Source organism: Amblyraja radiata, chromosome 14 (assembly GCF_010909765.2).
Source record: "Amblyraja radiata isolate CabotCenter1 chromosome 14, sAmbRad1.1.pri, whole genome shotgun sequence".
Taxonomy (NCBI): Eukaryota; Metazoa; Chordata; class Chondrichthyes; order Rajiformes; family Rajidae; genus Amblyraja; species Amblyraja radiata.
In genome coordinates, this window is record NC_045969.1 from 23,916,142 (window position 1) to 23,943,036 (window position 26,895).

Below are 26,895 nucleotides of genomic sequence, written 5' to 3' on the forward strand. Positions count from 1 at the left end.
GACTCTGCCCTTGTTACGAGTGGGGGGGGGGATGGGGAGTGAGAGTAGAGTCACGGAGTATAGAAGAAACCCATGTGAGAGCCTCATCTATAGTAGGGGAGGGGAACCCCCGTTCCCTGAAGAATGAGGACATCTCCGATGCCCTGGTGTGGAACACCTCATCCTGGGTGCAGATGGGGCGTAGACGGAGGAATTGGGAGTAGGGGGTGGAGCCCTTACAGGAAGCGGGGTGGGAAGAAGTGTAGTCCACAAAGCCATGGGAGTCAGTCCCCTACGATGGGGATGGTGAGGTCAAGAAATGGTAGGGAAATGTCGGAAAAGATCCAGGTGTATTTGTGCCAGATGGAAGTTAGTGGTGAAATGGATGAAGTCGGTGAGTTGTGTGTGGGTGCAGGAGGTAGCACCAATGCAGTCGTCGATGTAGCGGAGGTAGAGTTTGGGGATAGGGCCACTGTACGTCTCGAACAAGAGTGTTCAACGTACCTTACAAAGAGGCAGGCATAGTTGGGGCCCATGAGCATGCCCATAGCTACGCTTTGTATTTGGAGGAAATGGGAGGAGTAAAACAAAGTTATTAAGGGTAAGGACCAGCTCCGCTAGGTGGAGAAGAGTATCAGTTGACGGGGATTTGTTGCTTCTCCGGTCGAGGAAGAAACAGAGGGCTTTAAGACCCTCCTGGTAGGGGATGGAGGTGCAGAGTGACAGGACATCCATGGTGAAGATGAGGGAATGGGGGGCCTAGAAAATGGAAGTCCTGCAGTCGACGAAGAGCATGTGAGGTGTCTTGAACATAGGTAGGGTGGGAATTAACCGGGGGGGGGGGGGGGGAATACGTTGGTGTCGAGGTATGTGGAAATAAGTTCGGTAGGACACGAACAGGCAGAAACAATGGGTCTGGCAGAACAGTCAGGTTTGTGGATTTTAGGGAGAAGGTAAAATCGGGCCATGCGGGGCTGGGGAACGATGAGGTTGGAGGCTTGGGAGGGCAGGGAGCCGGAGTTGATGAAGTCAGTGATGATGCTAGAGATAGTGGCCTGGTGCTCGTCCGTGGAGGTCATGGTCCAAGGATAAGTAGGAGGAGATGTCTGAGTTGGCGTATGCCTCGGCGTTGTAGAGATCAGCGCGCCAGACTACCATGGCACCTCCATTGTCGGCAGGTTTGATCACCCAGTCTGGGTTGTTACAGAGTGAGTAGAGAGCTGTGCGTTCGGGGGGAAGAGGTTAGAGTGAACCAGGGGAGTGGAGTAGTTGAGGCGGTTGATGTCGCGCCGGCAGTTTAAAATAAAAAGGTCTAACGCCGGAAGATGGCCATGAGGGGGAGTCCAAGAGGAGGGGGTCCGTTGGAGACGGGAGAAGGGATCATCAATGGGGGAGAGGACTCCTTCCCATGGAAAAACGCTTTGAGGTGGAGGCGACAGAAGTGCTCCACATCGTGGTGGGGGCAGAACTCATTGAGGTGGGAACGGAGGGGGACAAAGGTGAGGCCTCTGCTGAGGACAGACCGTTTGGTATCAGAGAGGGGGATGGTGAACACACGGCAAGGATGGGGTTGGGGCCGGAGGAAGGCAGGTGAGTGGATTGGGGCCGAGGCGATGTCTGGCTGGGAGGGTGGTGGGTAGACAGGGAGGGGGGGGGGAGGGGTATGAGGAGTACAGTGCGGGTGGGCAAGAACTGAGGTCACATGATTGGAGGGGGAAGGGGAAGACCCAGTGGAACAACCACAGGTTTCCTGGGTTCGGGGGACTAGCACTAGGACCCAGCGCAGTCGAACTCCGAGGAGTTGGAGTCTGCAGCGTGGAGACTTCAGGTCCGGTGCTGAGCCTAGGATTCAGGTAAGGCGATGGCTGTGGCCTGATGAAGAGCGGTGGAGTGGCGAGGGTCGGTAGAGTCGATGGTGGAGGCTCGCGGAGAGAGGAGTCCGGGTCAGCGGGCGAAGCGTGGGAGGTCCCGGTGGGCGGAAGGTCGGTGAGGTGGCGAGGTTCGAATGTCTTGGTGGGGCAGCAAGATACGGCGGTCTTGGTGAGGCGGCGATGTTCGACAGTCTCGGTGAGGCAGCAAGGTTCGGTGGTCCCAGTGAGGCGGCGATGTTCGACGGGCCCGGTGAGGCGGCGAGGTGAGTAGGCCCCGGTGGGGGCGGTGAGGTTCGGCGGTCACATTATAGTGGCGATAGTCGGAGGAATCGGGGAGCCTCAATAGCAGCAGCAACAATTACTACATTTTTTCAGATTTCATTTTTTGCAGTATTTGCATTTGTCTCCAGCTTCAAAAAAATTTGAAGCATTGACCTGGAGAGTCACACCATTAATGGTATACTTTTGATGGAAGGCGTTTGACAGAGATACCAATTGTACTTGCACATGAGGAACAGTTAGCGACATAACACAATCCTGAAAATAGTGACATCCTTAGGGCAAATTCAATCCACAATAGCCATTGATTATTGCGTCCTATCACCACAAGAGGCAGTAGGTGTAATATATTTGACATTTGATGTCCAAAAATATATTAATGGTGCTACATGAGCACATTTAAGTTGAGTCCTCAGATTCTTCAACCTGCAGTCAAAACTCTAGGCTGTGTCAACAAATTACCCTCTACATGTTACCAAACATGAACGTCCAAACTACTGATTGGGCTGTGACAACATGTATCTTCATCAGGTAGGGAAGGGACTGATATTTTACTTTGTACAATCATGAATTGAATGATTGAGAGCATGGAAACTGCCTCTTCAGCCCACCGTGCACGCCGAACATTGATCACCCATTCACACTAGTTTTATGTTATCCCACTTTCCCATCCATTTCTTACAAACTAGAGGCATTTTACAGAGGCCATTAACCTACATACCCACATATGTATAAGATCATGAGAGGAATAGACAAGCATAAATGCGCAGTCTTTTACCCAGAGGACATAGGTTTAAGGTGAGGGGTGAAAGATTTTTCAAAGAATTTAATACAGAGAAATGTGAGGTGTTGCATTTTGGGAAGTCTAACATGGGCAGGACCTACACAGTCAATGCTAGGACTGGGGCGTGTTGTAGAGCTGAAGCATTGAGTAATGCAGGTTCATTGTTCATTGAAAGTGGCATTACAGGTAGATAGGATGGTCAAAAGGACTTTTAGCATAATGGCCTTCTTCGATCAGAGTATTGAGTATAAATGATGTGAGGTCATGTTGCAGCTATATGACTTTTTATACTTAGGACTGAGGAACTGGTTTTCAGACTTTTGGTGAAGAAAGGGGGCAAACGTGAGGGGAGGGAAGTGTTGGTAGAAGTGACCAGAAATTGGAGAATTCAAAGTTCTACGGCTGTGATATAAACTACCCAAGCGAAACATGAGGCGCTGTTCCTCCAATATGTGTGTGGCCTCACTTTGGCAATGGAGGAGGCCCAAGACAGAAAGATCAGAATGGGAATGGGAAGAGTAGTTATAGTGGTTAGCAATGGGAGATCCATCTGGAAGAACTGTTGGAAGTATACCTGTCCTTGTACCTCCTCCCCTCACTCCATCCAGGGACCCCGACAGTACACCTCTTTAAACCACATCTACTGCATCTGGTGTTCTTGATGTGGGCTCCTGTACATTGGTCATACCAAATGTAGACTTGGCGACCGTTTCGCTGAACACACGTTCAATTCGCCAAAGCTTACTGGATCTCCCGGTTACTAACCAACGGGAAACACTGGGCTGACCAGGGAAGTCTTGTTTGTGAATCCTGGGAAAGAGAGGAACAGGCATTATCAGTTTGGAGGCTGTGGAGCAAAAGATCTGAAGTAATGAGATCTGTGACGGTATGGGAGACAATGGCCTGAAGGTCGCCGATTGGGTTATAGTCCAGGGGTAGGTGTGAGGTATCTGAGAGCCAACGTCTCCAGGGATCTGATGGACTTTCCCAGAGGAGACTGCACTCGGCTAACCATTCTCATTTTGAGTCCTACTGGTTAGAAAGCCCCATCGGCACAGGGAGCTTTCTGGAGACCATAAAAGAACACAAAGTGCTGGAGTTACTCAGCAGGTCAGGCAGCATCCCTGGAGAATGTGGGTAGGTGATGTTTCGGATTGAGACCTTTTGCTGAAATGTCACCAGTCTGAAAAAGGGCCTCGACCCGAAACATCACCTATCCAATGTATGAGGAGTTCAGACACCGAAGCTCTGAGACCCGAGCGTCAACCATAAGGGCCGCATTATCTGAAGATGGATGTGCTGGCATTGGAGAGGGTCCAGAGGAGGTTTACGAGAATGATCCCAGGAATGATTGGGTTAACATATGATGAGCATTTGACGGCACTGGGCCTGTACCCGCTTGAGTTTAGAAGGATGAGGGGACACCTTATTGAAATTTACCGAATAGTGATGGCCCTGGATAGAGTGAATGTGGGGAGGATGTTTCCACTAGTGGGAGAGTCTAGGACCAGAGGTCATAGCATCAGAATAAATGGATGTACCTTTAGAAAAGAGATGAGGAGGAATTTCTTTAGTGTGGTGAATGTATGGAATTCATTGCCACAGACGGCAGTGGAGGCCAAGTCGATGCATATATTTAAGGCGGAATTTGGCAGTACGATGTCAGGGGTTAAAAAATTATTTCTCCCCACAGATGTTGCTCAAACCACTGAGTTCCTGTTTGCTGCCCAGTAGAATGTTATGGCTAAGGGGTCCTCACATTGTTCTGGCTTGGTCATAACGGGTGAATTTCCACTTTTACAGGTACCACAATCGGGGCCGGATTTAGATGAAGAGCTACTCCACGTGAGGCCCCTACCGATCCCCTATGTAAGGCTCCTCCTCCCAATCAGCCTATGAAGCCTATAGGTAAATCCGGCCCTGCCGAGGCCCCCCTAGATCTCGACGCCCTAAGCTTAAGCTTGTGAAGCTTATACGTAAATCCGGCCCTGACCACAATCTCTTGACATCAATTCAGTCTTTCGACAACGATTTGGAGTAATTCCTAACATTTCCACTAGATGGAGCAAGCTACTTGCTCTTCATCTGCATAATTCAGCATTTAGTGAAATTATTTACATTAAAAACATCACTGTATAGCTTGGACGGACAACCTGTTGCGTTATTTGCTTGTTTAATTGCAGCTATGAGTGAATTCTTTTATTAAGGCAGGCAGTAATGGACAATGTCATTTTCCAGAACAGGAAATGTGTAGAAAATGCAAACCCCATATAGCGCTATACTGTCCAGAAATAGCCCCATTTCATCCATGCCTACCAAGATGCCTAGCAACGCACCTCCTGTTTGTTTACACTTGGCCCATATCCATGTACCTGTCCAAGTGTCTTTTAAATATTGTAATTGTAGCCACTTCTATCACTTCCTCTGGCAACTCATTCCATGTACTCACCACCCTCTGAGATTAAAAGTAATCCCTCAAATTCCCTTCGAATTTGTTTTCCCTCACCTTGAACTGCCATACCATGGGGGGGGGGAGGGAATAGGGAGGGAGGAGGACAGGGAAGGGGAGGGAGGAGGACAGGGAAGGGGAGGACAGGGAAGGGGGAGGGAGGAGGGCAGGGAAGGGAACCGTGACCATCCTTATTCACATTGTTTAATTGGAAACACAGGAACCAAGCAACATGGGACAATCTCCCCTAGCTAACAGGGCTCCCATGTATTTCACCCATCCCCCTCCTGCTACTTTCCTCCCCATGGTTACAGTTGGCTCGACCATGATCCTATTAAATGGTAGAGCAGGTCAAAAGGACGGAATGGCCAACTTATGCTTTATTTGTGACATGTCATGTTTGTGTATTTCTTGGGACTAGGGTAATTGTCCAACAACCAACACAACCCTCTTCCTCTGTGTGAGGTGTCACCCCAACCAGTTTTCAAGAGAGAGTTAGATTTAGCTCTTGGTGTTAAGGGAATCAAGGGATATGGGGGGAAAAAGCCGGAACGGAGTACTGATTTTGGATGATCAGCCGTGATCATATTGAATGGTGGTGCTTACTCGAAGGGCCGAATGGCCTACTTCTGCACCTATTTTCAATGTTTCTATGTTTCTATTGAAATGGTTTCCCCTTAATGCCCAGTAACGTTAATTTGACTTAGGTTCCTTATGATATTACATTCCATTAAATGCTACCTTGATGTCAGAGGCAGACACCCTCACCTCACCTTATTCAGCTGTTTCGTCCATGTTTGGAAAGGGTTGGAGCCAAGCATACCTAGTGAAATCCAAGTCGGCGAACAGGCTATTGGTGAGTAAATGCCATTGGATCCCTCTCCTGCACCCATCCCTCTCCTGCACCCATCCCTCTCCAGCAAGCATCGATAGTGGGATTCCAGCACACATCACTCCCAACATTTACTAGTACTCTTTGAAGAGTTTCTTTGGAGAGAGCAAAACAGAGCTAACATTTCAGGTCAAAGATCATTCTCTTAATGCTGGTTCATCTGCTGAATGTTTCCACCATTTTCTATTTCAGATTTTCAGTATCTGCAGTTTTTTGGTTTTCATGAAACTAGCTCTTATTATTCAAATATCCGCTCTAATATACCAGCAAATCCCACAAAGAGGTTTCTGAAACCATTCTGGATCCCAGCCAACAATCCACTGATGTCTCTGGGCATGAGCTCTCACAGTTTACCAGAAGTAATACTTCTCCATACCTGATCAAAGAGGGATTAAACGTGGCGTCTGGCACCAGTGTCCAAAGAAGGAGGCAAGTGACAGGTTCCGCAAGATCAAAGGCAGTTCTCTCTGAATCAGATGAAGTGCATTTGCAATTCAGTAACAGAACAAAGGAGCCCACCACAATCACAGCTGGCAGAAGCCATTTTATTTTTGAAATTCAGTTCCAATATGGCTTTTCAAAACCACATAAAATACAAACCAAAGCTGCACATCTGTTGTGTTAACTTCAACATACGATATATTTATCCCATAATTATAGGTTGAATAAGATATTCCATTTGCCGTTTAACATTTTTATTGTTAGAGGGAGTCATCCTATACTTTTTACATGCTATTTTTGACTACCTAGATCTGCTTTTAAACACCGCTGGTGTAGTAAATTCTAAGAGGTATAAATCAATTTGAAAACCTGTTGGTGGTATTCTAAATTGAAAGTCAAACGTGTGATAATACTTCTGCTAATCATGAAGCTCAAATTTCTCTCTGAATACAAGCCCAATTTTTGGACTCCTACATTGGAAGTGTGTATCTGGAATGATTCTGTAGTTACCTGTTTCTAGCGTTGTACATATGCTGAAATCCACAGGAGGCAGCATGTGTCTGTGGTTCTGGGAGAGAGCAATCATATCAAACATTGCCCCTTCTTTCTCGAGCCCCACTGTGTAAGGCGATTGATACAATCTGCTAAAGACTAGGAAATGGTTGGTATGTTTGATCTAGTCTAGAAAGCATCATCTCAAGACCCTCTACCTGCCCCTGCACTCCTGCAGTGAATGGTTCACAGATTTATCTTGAAATGCCTTGATTCCCCATGCCAATTTGAAAACAGATTATTTGACATTCCATTGGATAACTTGATTATCAGTCAGAAGATAGACGCAAAGTACTGGAGTAACTCAACGGGTCTGGCAGCATCTCTGGAGAAAAAGGATGGGTGACGTTTCGGGTAGAAACCCTACTTCAGACAGATGACCATCAGCCAAACTGCCGTGTACACCATCTCCAATATTTTCATAAATGAACATTCAAAGGAAATGGATCCAAAGCACCTCTATTGTTGATAAATGTCCATGTCTTCTTCTTGTGTATGTTCGTGCACAGCCTAAAGTTGTAGGACAACTTGTTCTATTTGATCTTATTTGATTGTGCACACCAAGTTGATTGCATTCGTCAAAACAGGGTGGACCACGTGAAGGTTGAAATCTCGCATCCCAATGTCCATATAATGTCCCTTTTGACAGAAAATTACCACCAATTCCTGATGTTGACATTTTAATTCAACAAATCTGGTCAGTTGTGATAAACTGTGAAAGCTTCAACACCAGCATGAAAACTTTAATTCATTGGTGTTCTAATGCCTAACTTGATGATTTTCACCTGAAGCAACGCTGACCTCTAATCCTCATGAATGGTCTCTAAAGCACATAAGTGAAATGTACCACCTACACATAAGGGTAATAGGAACAGTAAGAAATGCAGATTTTGCAGCACCACTCAAGACCTGAGAGCAAAGGACCACTGCAGCCCATGTACAGTGTCGCATAAACGTCACCAGTCTCCACACATTTCTTCTGAGAAAATATGTCGATTTACATGCAAACATACAGAGAAATAGGTCAAACTGTATGACCTACTTCACCATTTAATAAGATCATGGCTGATGTGATAGTAATTTCTATACTCCTGTCTTCTCCCCTAACCTTTCACTCCTTGCTTCTCTACTATCTGTCTACCTTTGGCTTAAAAATATTGAAAGACTCTGCTTCTACTGGCCTTTAAGGAAGAGTTTTAAAAAGACCTGACGATCATCTAAGAGAAGTCTTTACCTTATCTCGATCTAAAATGGCAAAGTCTAATTTCTACACAGTGGCTGTGGTTCTCCATTCTCCCACTAGAGGAAACATCCTCTCATCTGATCTGAGGAAAGACATTCTTGCCGTAGAGGGAGTACAGAGAAGGTTCACCAGACTGATTCCTGGGATGTCAGGACTTTCATATGAAGAAAGACTGGATAGACTCGGCTTGTACTCGCTAGAATTTAGAAGATTGAGGGGGGATCTTATAGAAACGTACAAAATTCTTAAGGGGTTGGACAGGCTAGATGCAGGAAGATTGTTCCCGATGTTGGGGAGGTCCAGAACAAGGGGTCACAGTTTAAGGATAAGGGGGAAATCTTTTAGGACCGAGATGAGAAAAACATTTTTCACACAGAGAGTGGTGAATCTGTGGAATTCTCTGCCACAGAAGGTAGTTGAGGCCAGTTCATTGGCTATATTTAAGAGGGAGTTAGATGTTGCCCTTGTGGCTAAAGGGATCAGGGGGTATGGAGAGAAGGCAGTTACAGGATACTGAGTTGGATGATCAGCCATGATCATATTGAATGGTGGTGCAGGCTCGAAGGGCCGAATGGCCTACTCCTGCACCTATTTTCTATGTTTCTATCATCCGCCTTGTCAAGATGCTTATTTGCAATGGGCTGCACAGTGGCGCAGCAGTAGAGTTGTTGTATTACAGCGCCAGAGACCCAGGTTCGATCCTGACTACGGGTGCTGTCTGTACAGAGGTTGTACGTTCTCCCTGTGACCATGTGTGTTTTCTCTGGGTGCTCCAGTGTCCTCCCACATTCCAAAGACGTACAGATTTGTAGGTTAATTGGCTTCTGTAAATGTTCCCTAGTGTGTAGGATGCGAAGCTGGGATAACATAGAACTAGTAACTGACGGTCGGCATGGTGGGCCGAAGGGCCTGTATTCATGCTGTATCTCTCAACTAAACTAAGCAAAACTAAACTAAACACTGAATTGTGAACATCATACAACATTCAAAAAGAATGGTTTTATGTTTGACCCTCAAAGATGGAAGAGATAAGAAGGTTTCACCTCAAAGAGATTTTTCAAAGTCCATGAGCCCTTTTGTCAGACCCAGAAATCCCACAGGACCAAACCAAAATACTGCAGATGCTGAACATATGATATATAGAAATTGCTGTAAATAATCTACAGATCAGGCAGCATCCATGGAGAGCGAAACACCATGATTACCTCAGGTCCATGATTTTTCATCAAAATTGAGAGTAATTTGTGTGTCCTGTGACCACATCATAATTCTTGTCACATAGACCATGATATATTGTATAATTTAACCTTTAATACATTATCGCACATTACATTAATCCAAGATTTACCGGCAGCCTTCGTCAATTCTATTATAAAATATGTATTCCTAAACAGGGGTTTCTGTGTCCTGATGCAAGCACGATGTAAGGTGGATACGGCAGATACCATGACAATCAACAGTGGGCTGACTGGTCTTCAACAGCCCTTCTTGTCAGTTTTGCATTCTCACAAATGCTCAGTAGCTATAAATGGTCAATCAATGGATCAATTATGTTTTATTTGCCACGTATGCAACTGCACAGTGAAATCCTTTTTGCATATATTACTCTTGCAGGCCCTGCCATTTGAACCATTGAATATCAGCAAAGACCCGTATTACTGTAGCTACATTCCCTTCTCACTAATATCGGGAAGAAGCCTGTGAACAATTACCTCGAGGTTCAAGAACAGCTTCTTCAAATCAACCATGGGGTGGGAGATTGCAACCTTCACGTGGTCTGCCCTGTTTCGACAAATGCAATCAACCCGGAGTGCACAGTCAAATAGGATCAAATAGAACAAGTTGTCCGACAACTTTAGGCTGTGCACGCCATACGCAAGAAGAAGAAGAAATCAACCATCAGGTTCTCCCCCCTTCCCAGGCATAAAGGCTGAAGGTGGCCTAGCAAGAAAAGGGATGACGGTTTGCAGGAAGATCGGGATCATGGCGACGGCTGCAACTTGTCTTCATGGCCAACTGCAGCTGGGATTTTAAAAATTGTGCCAAAGCTTGGTGACTCTTGCATATGGGCTCAGTGGGTTGTTTCTATGCATTTTCTACTGAATCAGGGATTGTACTTATGTATGGCAATAATCCTACTGATCTGTATGCCCTGTACCTTGGTAATTAAGTGCCATTGAACCAGCCATAACCACAACCCTCTCTCAGCACTGAACTGCTATGGACTTTGCACTTCAGTACTTCATCATTCACTATCATTGTTTGGTCCACCTAAAATAACTGATATTGTATGTTTATTTATTGTATTATTGCAACTACTGATTTCTCTTACTTTTCCCATCTTGACAAATATAATTCACTTGAAATGTTAACTAGGCTAGTCTTTCCGCAGATGCTCCCTGCCTTGTACAGTTTTTTCCAGTCGTTTTCTTTGATTTCCAGTTTCCATTATCTGCAGGAGTCTGCTTTTGGCCATGAGGTGTATTTAAACGCAAATCCACCTGCTCCCACGCTCATTAAACTTAATCCTTTTCACTCCTGGATGTAGTAGGAGAGAAAAAGCTGACAAAATCTTGGCTCTGTATAATATTAGCTTTTCAAAGTAACTTAAGGTGACAAATAATGCTCACTGCCATGGCCCAGTTATTCTGAAATTAATCTGTGCATGAGCCACCCTCATTGTGGTTTTACTTGTCAAAATGGAAAAAAACCTTTAGTAAATTGAAAATAACATTAATGCAAGTTTTACCTCACTAGAAACAGTTTGGTTTCAGAAATTAATGTAGTTAATTTTCTTTCCCCATTTCTCTTGAAGGCTGGGATTCAGGTCCACTGGCGTTTTTCTCCATCCACTGTTCTGTCCAGAGCTTCACAGACTATTCAACCGCACACTATTTTATGTCTTATCCCAAGCCTGTCTGCATCCTATATCCTGGACAAGTTTCTTCCAGTAGAGATTGCTGGATAGCAAGTAGCAGCGATGGACGTTTCTTCTTGCTGTCTCCCAGTGCCATACAGATCATTAATAAAAAGCAGAAGACATTGGAAATGTATAGCAGCATCTATGGAAGGAGAAGCAGTTAAAGTTTCAAGTAGAAGATCTGTCTCTTTCCACAGATACTGCCTGACCCACTCTCTGTTTACTACTTTTAGTTCAGATTTTGTTAAATCATTGAAACTGTGATTTTGTTAAATCATTGAAAGCCCACCGAGTCCGCACCGACCAGCGATCCCTGCACATTAAACGGCCTGTCCCACTTGGCGATTTTTTCAGCGACTGCCGGCATCATTGACTGAAGTATCAGGTCACTGAAAAATTTGCTGCGTGATGACGTGCGCTGTTTTTTCAAGTGTCACAACATTTATTTTGTCGCTGCTAGATTTTGAAATGTTCAAAATCTTTCTGTCTCTCTCAAGAAGCAACTATAACACACTCCTTTGCCTCTTTCATAAAACTCCATAACTTTTGGAAATAAATCTTTGAAAAAACTTATACTTAAATTTTGCAAAAATACATCTCCCCCAACTCTTAAAATGTAGATTACAAACATGTCTGAGACACTACATCTTGAAGATATGAGACTTGTCTTAGCAGGAAAATCAGAGCAATTTTCAAAGATATGGTCTCCTTTCATTGATTCATTACAAGGATAGTATGGTGCAACACAACTTTGGAATTAAACCGATTTAAAGACTGGGTGATGGGTGTGGTGAGAAATGAAGCAGGTATATCAACACTTTTTGGGTTTTTTTCCCCTTTTTTTCATTTTTATCTTTTATTTTTTTTTTACTTACTCACTCTTTGATTACACTCATTTGGTAGTTTAGGGATTCTATTCTTACACATTCACTTTCTTTTTCACTTTCTTTCTTTCTTGCTCTTTCTCTCTTTTTCTATTTCATCTTTGCTAAAATTAAAATGGAAGCTGTACAATAAATGAATTATGTCATATGCCGCGGTTTATACTTTTGTACGCGGCTTCTAATAAAAATATAAATAAAAATTAAAAAATTAAAAAATAAATAAATAAATCTTTTGGCGACACTGATATGACACTGGCAGTCATATCCCCTGGTTACATCAAAATAGTTACGTTACCTTAATCCATAATCTTGGTTGAATTGACTACAGGTTTCATTGTCCTAAGCCCCCATGATATTCCTGACAAATATTTAACCACAGGATGGAGATTCCATTACCCCATCCCAAGCCCAGGATGCCTTGAAACCCCTGGGAATTGATTATGCTTCCCCAATAAAGCTTAAACCTTCAGTTGATCTCAAAAGGGCCCTTCTGCAATCTGGCTGGAAATTATAGACAAGTTTTGGTGGAGCAGAATTTCATGAAACTCAATTCACACACTTATTCCAGCCCTTCCCCTCGAGTAGACCGGCTCTGGAAACATCAAGGCCAATGCATGCACCGACATTGCTTCTCGAGAAGTACAAATCCCTGCCATTAACTAGGACAGGGCATTGAAACAGAATGCAAAAGCCTCTTTGGGATGTACGTATGAAGGATTAGCAAATGTAAACATGCAGGCAGAAAAAGGAGAAATTATAATGGGATTAAGATAATGGCAAAACCATCAAATGAACTCTTTGTACCTGATTTCACGGTTCCGTGAATAAGAGGGATCCTAGGAAAGGGACATAAAGGAAGTAGTGTTGGTAAAGAAATGGAACTGCAGTCATTAACTGAACTAAGAGCTGAGAACTTCCCTCAACCTGATGGCTGACATCATCATCCCAAACCCCTGGCACCCTGCATGAAAAGGAGCTCATTGATTCTGATCTTCCAGCATTCACTGGATTTCAGAATGGGCACGGTGATCAGCAGATAAGCAAGTGTAACTATTCAGGAAAGGCAATAGAGAAGGATCAGAATACGACAGGTTGCTAAGCCTGTCATTATCAAGGTAAATGATAGGACTGATAGCAAAGATCATGACAATGGGCAAGGTGGTTTGGGCAGAGAAGGGGAAACTGGCTCAGATTGTTCTTCTCCTCAGTCTCTGGTTCTGATGAGAATTGCATGTGAGTACCTGGGATTTATATATGGAATGCTAGTGGAGGTCAGACACCAGTGATAGTGAACAGCCGACTTACCTCTTCACCACTGGACTCAGTATTTCCAACCCAGTACCGAGCAGAGAGACTGAATGTTATAATAGGCGCTTTCGCTTTATGCCAGGTATGTGACTCCATTCATTTGAATGAGGCCACCATCTGGGTGAGAAAGTTAAGTGAAAATAAGCATTTTTTCAATTGAATGGATATTTTTATAAATTAAGTTCCCACTTTGTGGAGTTGCAATGGCACCAGTTGTTCAAGTGGATGACTTTGGCCATGAGAGGTGATGAGTGGACACAATGAATGCATTGTGTAGACCATGACCCACCCACTGTATTCAAAAATCTGTCCTGAGAATTTCCAAAGTAAGGGAACAGTGAATGTTGTGCTTTTAGAATTCCAAAATAATCTTTGCTATAGTGCCACAGTACTGGAATGGAAACATTGCAGCAAATGTATAATTACTAAAGAGTCACATCCTACTGCACCATATCTTCCTTACAGTTGTGAATTCGGCCGAACTTGTGCCAGTCTGACCTGTTGTAAAATCCGCAAGTAGAATCCTAAGTTCAACTGCTGGGAAGTTCAGGAAATTTGAATCCTGCGCCGTAGCTGAATGCAAGATTCACCAGTGGGAAATTATCACCAAAACTAGGACTTTTGCATTCTGATGCACATACACGACTGTTCTGAACTTGCTGGCATTTGCATGTTTAAATGCAAGCACCTTTAGTAACTTGTAAGTTTCTTTGTTGAACTAAATTAAGGGGCATGTTGCAATCAAAAGCGCTCGAACAATTGGTTGGTAAGAAAGCCAAACTGTAAGAAAGACGACCTAAACACAGCAAAATCCAAGTCAATGCAATTCACATTATAATGTCTTCAGAAAACACTTACATAACAACCTTGCCAAGATCCACAATCCTTTCCCAAACTTAAATATCAATAGTGTCAATCATACTGTGTTCCTGTAAAAGTTAATCCAGTATTTGAATTAAAATATAGGAGCCCAATCCTATTCTTTCACTTGATTACACAATGGTGGAACTGCATTGCAATCCCATCTAATCTCCTCCATTCTGTTTCCCTTAGCATCCTTTCGAATGAAAATGTAACTGATTTATAGTTCTAAACTTTTCAGCAGCTCCTCAGTCTCAATAGTACATTGGAGGCAGGAGATAAACATTTCCCCAACACTCTGTGAAGATGAGCTTCCTACCATCACCATCACCTCTGTACAGCCTGGTTCTAATTTGAAGATCATATCCTCTTGTTGACAGCTTTCTGTGGTTTTACACTAACTACCCTTTTACTCATCTTAAACACCACAATTAGATCACCCACTAATCTTCCACAGTCAAGGTCAATCCTTGCGATGTAAGGCAATATAAGGCAATATTCTGCACCCACTCTAAACACACAAAACCTTCTCTTGGCTCTGGGCAACATTATGGTTCCAATAGATCATAAAAGGACAAACTGATTCGGAAGGTGGTAATGAGAATACATATTGAAGAATATCAACGTGTGATTTGGTGGGGAGGAGGGAGTGAAGAGAATAGTTTTGATGAGAAAACCACTGGGTGGCGCTTCAATGGCAGCCTCGCCTACAGTCTGTCTGTCTTTTTGTCTTTTTTTTAATTTTTAGTGTGTTTTAAAAGTTTGTGTTAATGATCTCTGGTTTGTTTTACATGGGGGCTGGGGGAGGGGGTCGGGGGAAACTTTTTTTCAATCCCTTGCCAGAGCTGTGATTGTTTTCCAGATCGTATCTCCGGTCGCTCTGCGGCCTAACATCGTGGAGCTGGAGGCCTTCCTCGGGACTGACTTTGAGCTCCACCGCGGGGACGTGGACTTACCATCGGAGCCGATCCCTTGCCTGGGATCGACGCTTCAACTGCGGCCTGTGGACTTTAACATCAAGGAGCTCACAGTCTAGGGTTGATACTTGGCTAATGAAGTATGATTATGTATGATGATTAAAAGCAGTTGTGGTCTGGGAAGCTAAGCTAAGTTCGTTCAAAGGAGAATCAGATAAATGCATGGTAACGGACAACTCCAGGGCCATGGAAATGTGCAGGAAAGTGGGAAAATTGAACAGCTCTTTCCAGACATAATGGTGGACCAGGGATCTTTCTGAGTTATATGACCATGTAGTATCTCAGAACCATGTTGGGCCTCACTGGGAGATTGTAATTGAATAAACAATAGGTTTCACAAAGTGAATAAGCAGCAACCAGTGTGTGGGTTCACACTTCAGAGTGTGGGTTCATAATCGTTGGTTTACGCATGTGTTACCTTCAGCCGGAGTGATAAATAAAGGCACAATTCCAAAATAGGTACAAAAGCAGAAACCTGGGGTACATAGTTCACTGGAAATGGCAGGGCAGGTTGAGAACGTGGTTAAAAATGCAATCATGATCCCGATCTTTGTAAAGACGGCAATGTACAAGAGGTCGAGATGATTCTTTATAAAACACTAGTTGGACCACGGAAGGAGTGTTGTAAAAGGTTCTGGCACCACGCTTTTGTAAAGATGTGAAGTCTTTGGAGAGGATGCGGAAGAAAAATTTGGGAGATGCAGTGTTTGTTTCCTTAGTACAGAGGAGATTACAAGCAGACAAGATGAGGTATTTAATATCATGAAGGATACTAGTAGAGTAGATAGAGAGAAACTGTTCTCATTAACAATGGTGATTGGCAAAGAACCAAATTGACCCAAAGAGACATACTGGTATAAAGTAAGTGACTAGGGCTGGAATACACTTATACGACTGGTAGTAGAAGCAAATTCACTTGTAGAATTCAAAAGGGAGCTGGATATATCTGAAAGTATAGAATTTGGAGGGATACGGGGTAGGATTAGTAGAGTGGACAAGCTGAGTTGCTCTAACTTGTTGTCTCTCTTCTTCAAGTTCTCTAAAGGATCTTGGACCTGAAACATGAACTTCCCACAGATGCAACCTGGCCTAGTGAACGTTTCCAGCCTTTTCTGCTGTTATTTTGATTGGTTGGTGTTTGCATGGAGCTGATACAGACTAGACAGGCCAAATGTCCTCCTACCAGGCTATGATTCTGTGATTCTCAGGAGCCTAAGCAGACTAGTGGCTTCAAAATGTGGCATTTCCATATACCACATATCACACAAGACACTCTACAAAGTAGAAACATCCAGCATGCATTAGCTCTCTGGAAAAAAGCCGACTTTTGGCAGAACATTGGTGTAATATAAGTTGCAAGGTCAGCTGGTCCAGTGCAAGGATAGAGTTGATTGGGATCACTTAACAATTTGTAAATCAAACTCCAGTTAAATAATGCAATTGTAAACATCTGTAGAAACAAGTATGGTTCAAATTCACTTCCCTTATATGGAGCTTGCAGTAGCCCATATGTTAAATTACTACCAGAGATCGCAGGGATTGTAACATACACCCATTTTCTTGCCCTTACTGTTCTGAATGCATTTGAAGGAAGGAGTCAAACCTCGAAAACTCTGGGCTTCTCCAGATCTGGCCTCATGCACATCTGCAGCCGTGATTGTTACCTTCAGCTGCCTTAGCACTAAATTTGGGAATGTCTTCCCCAAATCTCTTTACCCCTCTCTCTCCTTCTTAAATCCATCCCTTCAACCAAGGTCTCAGTCACCTGCCCAGATACTTCTTCCATGACTCAGTGTCACTGAAGCCTCTACTGATGGCACATTTGTTTTGATGAACACTTGCGCTCAGCTCACCGAGGCCATACAAAAGGCAATACGGGGAGAAAAGATGAAGTACGAAGGTAAGCTAGCCAAGAATATAAATGAGGATAGTAAAAGCTTCTTTAGATATGTGAAGAGGAAAAAAATAGCTAAGACAAATGTGGGTCCCTTGAAGGCAGAAACAGGTGAATTTATTATGGGGAACAAGGAAATGGCAGAATTGTACAGGTACTTTGGTTCTGTCTTCACTAAGGAAGACAACCAATCTCCCAGATGTACTAGGGGACAGAGGAACTAGGGTGATGGAGGAACTGAAGGAAATTCACATTAGTCAGGAAATGGTGTTGTCAATGATGGGACCGAAGGCTGATAAATCCCCAGGGCCTGATGGACTGCATCCCAGGGTACTCAAGGAGGTGGCTCTGGAAATTGTGGATCATTTTCCAATGTTCTATAGATTCTGAATCAGTTCCTGGGGATTGGAGGGTAGCTAATGTTATCCCACTTTTCAAGAGAGAGAAAGCAAGGAATTATAGACCAGTTAGTCTGACATCAGTGGTGGGGAAGGTGCTAGTCAATTATCAAAGATGTAATAGCAGCGCATTTGGATAACAGTAACAGGATCGGTCCAAGTCAGCATGGATTTACGAAGGGGAAATCATGCTTGACAAATCTTCTGGAATTTTTTGAGGATGTAACAATAAAATGGACAAGGAATAGCCTGTGGATGTAGTGTACCTGGACTTTCAGAAAGCCTTTGATAAGGTCCCACACAGGAGATTAGTGGGCAAAATTAGAGCACATGGTATTGAGGGTAGGGTATTGACATGGATAGAAAATTGGTTGGCAAACAGGAAACAAAGAGTAGGGTAACGGGTCCCTTTCAGAATGGCAGGCTGTGACTAGTGGGGTGCCGCAAGGCTTGGTGCTGGGACTGCAGCTATTTACAATATACATTTAGATGAAGGAATTAAAAGTGACATTAGCAATTTTGCAGATGACAGAAGGTTGGCAGGCAGTGTTAACTTTGAAGATGATGCTATGAGGATGCAGGGTGACTTGGACAGGTTGGGTGAGTGGGCAGATGCATGCCTGATGCAGTATAATGTGGATAAATGTGAGGTTATCCACTTTGGTGGCAAGAACGGGAAGGCAGATCTGAATGGTGTCAGGTTAGGAAAAGGGGAAGTACAATGAGACCTTGGTGTCCTTGTACATCAGTCACTGAAAGTAAGCAGGTACAACAGGCAGTGAAGAAAGCTAATGGCATGTTGGTCTTTATAACGAGAGGAGTTGAGTATAGGAGCAAAGAGGTCCTTCTACAGTTGTACAGGGCCCTTGTGAGACCACACCTGGAGTATTGTGTGCAGTTTTGGCCTCCTAATTTGAGGAAGAAAATTCTTGCTATTGAGGAAGTGCAGCATAGGTTCACGAGGTTAATTCTCGGGATGTCATATGATGAAAGAATGGAATGAATGGGCTTGTATTCACTGGAATTTCGAAGGATGAGAGGCAATCTTATAGAAACATAAATTTATTAAGGGATTGGACATGCTAGTTGCAGGAAACATGTTCCCGATGTTGGGGCAGTCCAGAACCAGGGGCCACAGTTTAAGAATGTGGGGTAGGCCATTTAGAACTGAGATAAGGTAAAACCTTTTCACACGAGAGTTGTGAATTTGTGGAATTCTCTGCCTCAGAAGGCAGTGGAGGGCGATTCACTGGATGAATTCAAAAGAGAGTTAGATAGAGCTCTTAGGGCTAGCAAAATCAAGGGGTATGGGGAGAAAGCAGGTATGGGGTACTGATTGTGGATGATCAGCCACGATCACATTGAATGGACGTACTAGTTCGAAGGGCCGAATGACCTACTCCTGCACCCATTGCCTATGTATCTATGTAAGCATGCCCAAGGGATCTCCCAGTTGCCAACCATTTCAACTCCTCTTCCCTTTCCCATACTAACCTTTCTGTCCTGGGCCTCCTCCATTGCCGGAGTGAGGCTACATGCAAATCGGAGGATCAGCACCTCATATTTCATTTGGGTAGCTTACAACCTAGTGGTAGGAACAGTGAACTCAACCCTGTTAGCATTTCTTATTTCTATTTGATGGCCTGCAGTGCTTTTGGTCCATTTGTTAATCCTGGCTAAATTGGAGGGGCGAGGACGTCAAAATGGGGTAAAAGCTTCAGGGCTGTTGGGAGTTTCGGTCAATTTGTAATTGCTCTCTGCAGAGATGCGACAAGCTGCGGAGTGTGTCTAGCGGGTGCCAGTGTGTCTAGAGCTTAGATACAATTTGCAAGAAAAGAATAAGAACATCTACAAACCCTTTCAATTCGGTGCAAAATGCATAGAATGGATTGGATGGCTGCAAACCAGACAGACACCTTGTAAATAATTGTAAATAATATTGGAGAGTTCGGCTTTGCCGAGTGTTGATTGGATGGGGGTATTGAGCCTTGTCTGGGTTTCTTGTAGATCAGGCTAAATGTTTCTAAGTTGGCTTCCTTGAGAAGTCCGGGTTGAATACAAGTATTGAGCTGCTGTTTTATTGGGATAGGGAAATGTCTGTTATGTATGGGATTAATCGATATCTGTAATTGGTTTATTAAGAGACCACCCCCATGTGGTTGGCCCCTCAAGGTCCCGGGACATATAAAAGTCCGCTGCCACCAAAGATTATAGAGGAGCAAGATAGACCACTCCTCGAAAAAAGCGTAGTATGACGTGTGTGATTGTCGACGCCATTTTATAGGGCATTTTATTGGGCTTCCCCCACACTGTCATGGTGTCCTCATCTAAATTTTCATCTCACTGCTCTGCTATCAATTGTTCTAATCGTAAATCTAGACGACCCGACCTGTCATTCTTTAGGTTCCCCAAATGAAAAGAAAGGTGAGAAAATATTATTATTATTTTCTGTCGATATTCTGTCGTGAAAATGTTATTTTCTGTTCTCCCCTCAACGGCCATTGGGAAACTATGTTTGTCGGTACATTAGAAAGTTATTAGACTTATTTTTAATAGATCTTTACTTACCACAATAATAAAGACAATCATTTTAACACTTCTGTACGTTTTTGGTTTTGTTCTTGTAAGGGATTGGTCTCCAAAATATGGCCCGCGGGACACATCATAGCAATGTTACAAAATTTTGAGATGTAAAAAATCAAGTCTGTAATTTATCCCATCAGATAAAGCTTAAAAAGAAGTTTAATTTTACACCTAATTCACTTTCATATCTCATGTATTTAAAAAGTTATGGCCATTTTCATACTCGGAAATTAGCATCTTGTTCCCTATTGATTTTCTATGGACATAACAAAAAAGCTGTGATCGTGGACAGTCAAAAGCCCATAGCTTTCTTAAAAATTAAGAGAACTGAATGAAATTTTCAGTTATCATAGATTGAACCATTCTGAAACAAATATAAAATAATCTTACTTGGATGACCTGAAATTAAAGCATATAATTAGTTAGTTACCCAAGTGTAGCTAATTTCAAACTTCAATTACTAGATCTAAACATCTATCCATTTCTTAATAAATGATTAACATTTTTAAATAGCCTAAGTGTGCAAATAATATTCATAAATAATTCACAATAAAACATGATTTTTAAATCTCATTTACATTAATTTATAGGCCAAATGGAAGGAATTTAGTGTTCAATTGCTGTAAATTAAAGTCCATTTTAAATCAGCTTTCCAGTGGGTCCCTGTGGAACGCGCTGGTTTAGAACGTTCACATTGCGGTAGATTTGTGCCCTCAAATGCCCAGAATAATACTGCGGGATATAATGGGGCCAAAATGAGCTACTCGCAATATTAAACTTTGTATAAAGGGATCTTAAGAAGCCCTTTTTAATGTAAAAATAAGCTACATACCTTCTGTGGTTTGCTCTATGGGACCCTGACGGCTGTCGGTGGTTGCGGGTTTAGAGATTGATTTTTAAACTACTATAACTATTATCCAAGGCCTTTAAAACTAATAATAGCTTTTGCGACGGGGTCTTCCAGCGACTTTTCGTTAATAATTAACAAGGCTGAACATCTTCGATTTGAACAGCCTAGAGAAAATCGCGTTTTAAACCCGCCCCCCTCTAAACGGCGCCAAAATCGCGCACACCCGCAGCGGCAGATTTTCAGCGACGCTTCAGGTAGGCTTTGCAACATACCTACACATTAGGCCCACCACGCGATTCTTCGAGCTCAGATTCGAGTCCGAGAACGCGACGGCTGTTACCCGTTATGTCCCTCGAATTGTCGAGACATCACAAGCAAAGATCACAAGTCCACCGTGAAGAAGGGTGCAATCAAAGATTATAAAACTCTGCTCTATCATCTTTGGGTGCAACGGTGGGCCGGGGGGTTCGGCAGCGGCGGTCGGAATCAAAGATACTATAGGAGCTCTGCTCTATAATCTTTGGTCGGAATGGGATGGCTGCGCGTTATAATGTCCTATCGTTCCACTCTCCCTCTCCCCCTCTTCCTTCTCCCTCTCCCCCTTCTCTCTCTCCCCCTTCTCCCTCTTCCCCCTTCTCCCTCTTCCCCCTGTCCCCTTCCCCCTCTCCCCCTTCCCCATCTCCCTCTTCCCCCTCCTTCCTCTCCCCCTTCTCCCTCTCCCCTTCCCCTTCTCCCTCTCCTCTTCTCCCTCTCCCCCTCTCCCTCTCTCCCCTTCTCCCTCTCGCCCCTTCTCTCTCCTCTCGATCTCTCTCTCTCCCCTTCTCTCTCCTCTCGATCTCCCCTCTCTTCTCTCGATCTCTCCCTCCCCTCTCGATCACCCTTCCCTCTCTCCCTCCCTTCCCTCTCTCCCTCCCTTCCCTCTCTCCCTCCCTTACCTCTGCGTGAGAGTTGGCAGCCCTGCTATGCCTTAGGTCCAAAAGAGGATAGAAAGAAAATACTTAATTTTCTTTGTAAGAAGATTTTAATAAGCTCTTCTACATTTAAGGTAAATTGACATATTAGAGGAAAAATGCATCTTCAATATACAGGTCTCTCCACACAACTGAAAACAATTGCACTTAAGCGTTACATCATCCATTCTGCAGGCACGTAGTTATCATTTTTTTTTCTTATTAGTTAATCCTAAATGATATTTCCTATAATTTCAGATGTCAACAGTGGGTCCAGAATACTCGTCGACAAGATCTCCTGCACCGAACTCCAGAGTACTTGTCAGCCAACTGTTGTCTTTGTTCTTTACACTTTGAACTTGACCAGTTTTCCAACAAGCATTATGTACATTGTGTGAAAATGTGATTTGTTAACTGCACAAAACTAATGCAAATGGCGATTTATTTATTATTGTATCTACGTTGGACGTTTTGCTCTTTGGTGTAAGCAGGGGTGGGGCTATCATTGTGTTACATATGTTAAATTGTACATCACTTTCACTGGTTAGCTGATATGCTGAACACTGCAAACCTGTATATCTCGCGCACAGAATAATGTGAATTGTGTAAATCGTACCATGCATGTCGGAAATAAAATGTTAACCATGTTAATGGATCCCTATTATGAAATATTTAAAATTGAGTGGGTTGGCGCAATATCGGTTCCAGCGTCAGTGACTGCACTGCCAGCCCACCAGCTGTCAGTGACTGAACTGCCAATCCACGAGCCGTGAGTAAGTGAACTGCCAGCCCACCAGCTGTAAGTGACTGAACTGCCAGCCCACCAGCCGTAAATGACTGAACTGCCAGCCCAATAATCCATTCAGTCCACCCTCTCCCCCTTCTCTCTCACAGAGCCTGTCACCTGTTTGGGCAGAATTTCTGGCAGTTTCTCAGCTTCCAGCCTGCCAGGTCTGAGTGACTGTACTGCCAGGCCTCAGTGACTGAGTAGCCTGGACTTAGTGATTGAGCTGGCAGCCCAAGAATCCATTCGACCCACAATAATAAATAATGGATGAGATTTATATAGCGCCTTTCTAATACTCAAGGCGCTTTACATCGCATTATTCATTCACTCCTCAGTCACACTCGGTGGTGGTAAGCTACTTCTGTAGCCACAGCTGCCCTGGGGCAGACTGACGGAAGCGTGGCTGCCAATCTGCGCCTACGGCCCCTCCGACCACCACCAGTCACTCACACACATTCACACACATTCACACACAGGCAAAGGTGGGTGAAGTGTCTTGCCCAAGGACACAACGACAGTATGCACTCCAAGCGGGATTCGAACCAGCTACCTTCCGGTTGCCAGCCGAACACTTAGCCCATTGTGCCATCTGTCGTCCCACGTCCCATGTCCATGTCCATCTGTCGACAATGTCCATACTAGCCCTCTGGAAACCAGTCCCTTCGGTCCACAACACCCATACTAGCGCAACAGAAAGCCCCCCCCCCCCCACTGGCCAGCAATATTGGAATTGGTGGAGAGGTGGAATATTGCATTGGGTGACCAGCCCTCCCGTGTGATGCTGGGACCCAACAGGTCCCACTTAGTCTAGTTATTGTACATAAGTTGGAAATTTTGTCCTTTGTTTGAAATGTGTTGAATTTGACATCACTTTTATTGATTAGCTGATATGCAAAACACTGCAACCCTGTATATGTCGCGCACAAAATGATGTAAATAAAAAGTGTTTTCCTTGTTTAAGAAGTTCAATTTAGAATTATTTGAAATTGTGGGGGTTGGTACAAAATACTGCTGACCCACAAATGTGTTGTTATGAGACATTCACATTTTAAAAATCCATGTCTCAAAAAAAGCAAGAAGGTCCCCATGTTATTTGACCAACTTATCGGCTGAATTTAAATATTAAGGTATGTACGCACTAGTTTTGCTCCTAATTCCCTCTTCCAAATCATTAATATATATGGTAAACAGTTGCGGCCCCAACACCAAGCCTTGCGGCAAAAAAATCCAGAAGATTAGTCAAACATGATTTCCCTTTCATAAATCCATGTTGACTTGGACTAATCCTTTTACTGCTATCCAAATGCCCCATTATTACATCTTTAATCATTGACTTCAGCATCTTTCACACCACCAAAGTCGGGCTAACTGGTCTGTAATTCCCCGTTTTCTCTCTTGCTCCTTTCTTGACAAGTGGGATAGCATTAGCTATCCTCCAATCCACAGGAACTGATCCTAAATCTATTGATCGTTGGAAAATGATCATATGTATATATATGTATATATGCATGTATGTGTATATATGCATGTATATGTATATATGCATGTATATGTATGTATGCATGTATATATATGTATATATATATGTTTATATATGTGTGTATATATATGTGTGTATATGTATGCATATAAATGTATGCATATGTATGTGTGCATATGTATGTGTGCATATGTATGTGTGCATATGTATGTGTATATGTATGTGTATATATGTATGTGTATATATATATGCATATATTTATTATTATATATATATAATTGCCTTTATGGTTTATGTACATCATCTTACATAAGACAAATAAAGTAATAGTGATGCTTTAAATCAAAGTTGCTTCTGATCCATGAGAATAAACTTTATTATCTCTAACTTGCCTCTCACACACAGACACACATTCATATATATATATAGCCTCTAGTTTCTTTGCTCTTCCCTGCCACCTGATGTAAGCGCTTTGGTATAACTGTGGAGTCCGTTCCCGCTACAAGATACTCGAGGATCTTTGCTTTGGATTACACAGCGGGAGGCATACCGGAAGTCGCTTTTGGCCTAAACAAATGGCGGCCGTGACGTTCCGTCACGTACTACACGTCACGCAGTCCATTGGATTTCTTGCTCCTCTATAATCTTTGGCTGCCACGAGGTCCAGCGTCGATCTTCTGGGAGAGCGCTTGGGACTGGGTGACTTTCTGGAATGTCTCTGTTTGAACGAGGCCTAGAGGGCTTGATCAGGCAGATACGATGATCAAACCCACAGTGGGATAGGTTCAGTAGTTGAACTGTAATTGCACTTTTGTTAAAATAAACATTTGTTGTTTCAAGTGCTTGAGTCAGTGTTTTTTACTGAAACTAGACTGTGGGGAAGCTTAGAAACGAGCAATTTGCACATTGATAACTAAATCCTCAATCAGAATGTTGATTTCTAATTGTGTCAGCACTGTGAGAGGTAATGCAAATTGATGAGGACACATACTGTATTTGCTTTATGTCATCTGAGGTACCATTATACTTTTTTTCAAACTCAGAAGGGTAATGTAACATTAATTCACGCCTTCCCCCCCTCCTTAGGCAAGATGTCATAAACTCCATTTGCATCTTGTTGTGATGGTGTCACTGAGGTTGAGAAACACATTGTAGTCGAAAACACAACTATTCACCTGCAGTTCTGCAACATACCTCTGTTTACTGGTAAATTGTTTAATTGTCCAAAATTACTAGATATGTAAACTACAATGAATGCAATGTCTTCAAAAATTCCTAATTTAGCTGAATGAAATGTGCCAACTTTATTTTACGCTTTAAAAAACCACAACTGCTCCAAAGTATTTTTGCCATTTTTATTCCTTGTTTTCACTGGATAAAATACACATTAGAATATGACAGCAAGCAAGGCTTCCAATATCAATGAATCATCACTTAATAATGAATCATGCACGAAAAGATCCAAAAAGCATCAGACAATAACCCAGTAAGTGATTGAGCCAATAACATTATCATCATGTCCTTGCCATGAAAGCATATTTGTTATCTGATTTGTCTGTATTTATATTTATGGGGTTTGCTTTTGATTGTGAAAAGTTCCTGGAATCAGAGTATTGTTTTGTTAAGAAGCACGGACACAAATTATTCTTAAGTGATATTCTGATAGTTCAAGATGAGAAAATCAAAAAGTGAAGGAGATACATTCATCACTTTGTCATCCTTTGCAGAACGCTCAAAGCAAATGAGATCAAATAAAAGAACACTTGGAAAGTAGTAAATGACCATCATCTTTATTCATTAATACCCACAAATTGCCTCAGCATGTGGAGAAATACAAAGTGTGCTTTTATTGTGTGAGATTCTGTTGCCTTTAGATGATTAATGTAGCCATGCTGGATTTAATTAGTGACTCAGTTTCATCTTTACATCAGTTACATTATCAACCAAAGCAAACAAAGCCAGAGTGGTATAGGTCGTAGAGCTGCTGCCTGAGTGCGCAAGCAACATAGGTTCAATCCTGACCTCGGAAGCTGTCTGTGTGGAGTTTACACATTCTCCCTATGATCACGTGGGTTTCTTCCTGGTGCTCCAGTTATCTCGCACGTTCCAAAGATGTGTGGTTTAGAAGGTTATTTGGCCAATGTAATTTCCCTCAGTGTCTATGTGGATGAAAGAATTTGGGTTGAAAGGAATGTGGGAGAGTAAAAATAAATTAGTGTAGTTTTAGTGTAAAGTAGTAGAGGAATGCTTATATTTTGCGAAGTCACCTGCCATTCCATACTATTGCTGTGAATGAAAAGTGGGATACCCAGAAGCGGATTGTCAACTAAATTCTAAAGTAGGGTGCTTGGTGGTTGTTGTGGGCTTTTAGTTTAGTTTCGTTTGAGATACAGCGTGGATACAGGCCCTTTGGCCCATTGAGTCTACGCCGACCAGCGATCCCCACAAACTAACACTATCCAACACATAAGGGACAAGTTACAATTTTCACCAAAGCCAATTAACTTACTTCT

The 26,895-nt window shown here is 43.1% G+C and overlaps 2 long non-coding RNA genes across 2 annotated transcripts in view; one reads left to right on the forward strand and one right to left on the reverse strand.

Annotated features, from left to right (window-relative positions):
• On the forward strand, positions 1-22,505 carry LOC116980511. Its single transcript, XR_004413991.1, has 5 exons — positions 1-12; positions 1,200-1,205; positions 15,957-15,959; positions 18,060-18,065; positions 22,374-22,505. It is a non-coding gene; the product is annotated as an uncharacterized LOC116980511 (long non-coding RNA).
• LOC116980510 overlaps positions 19,579-26,895 on the reverse strand; it is a 15,657-nt gene continuing 8,340 nt past the window's right edge. Inside the window, exon 3 of the long non-coding RNA XR_004413990.1 lies at positions 19,579-19,589. This is a non-coding gene — a long non-coding RNA (uncharacterized LOC116980510). The remainder of the gene's footprint in view (positions 19,590-26,895) is intronic.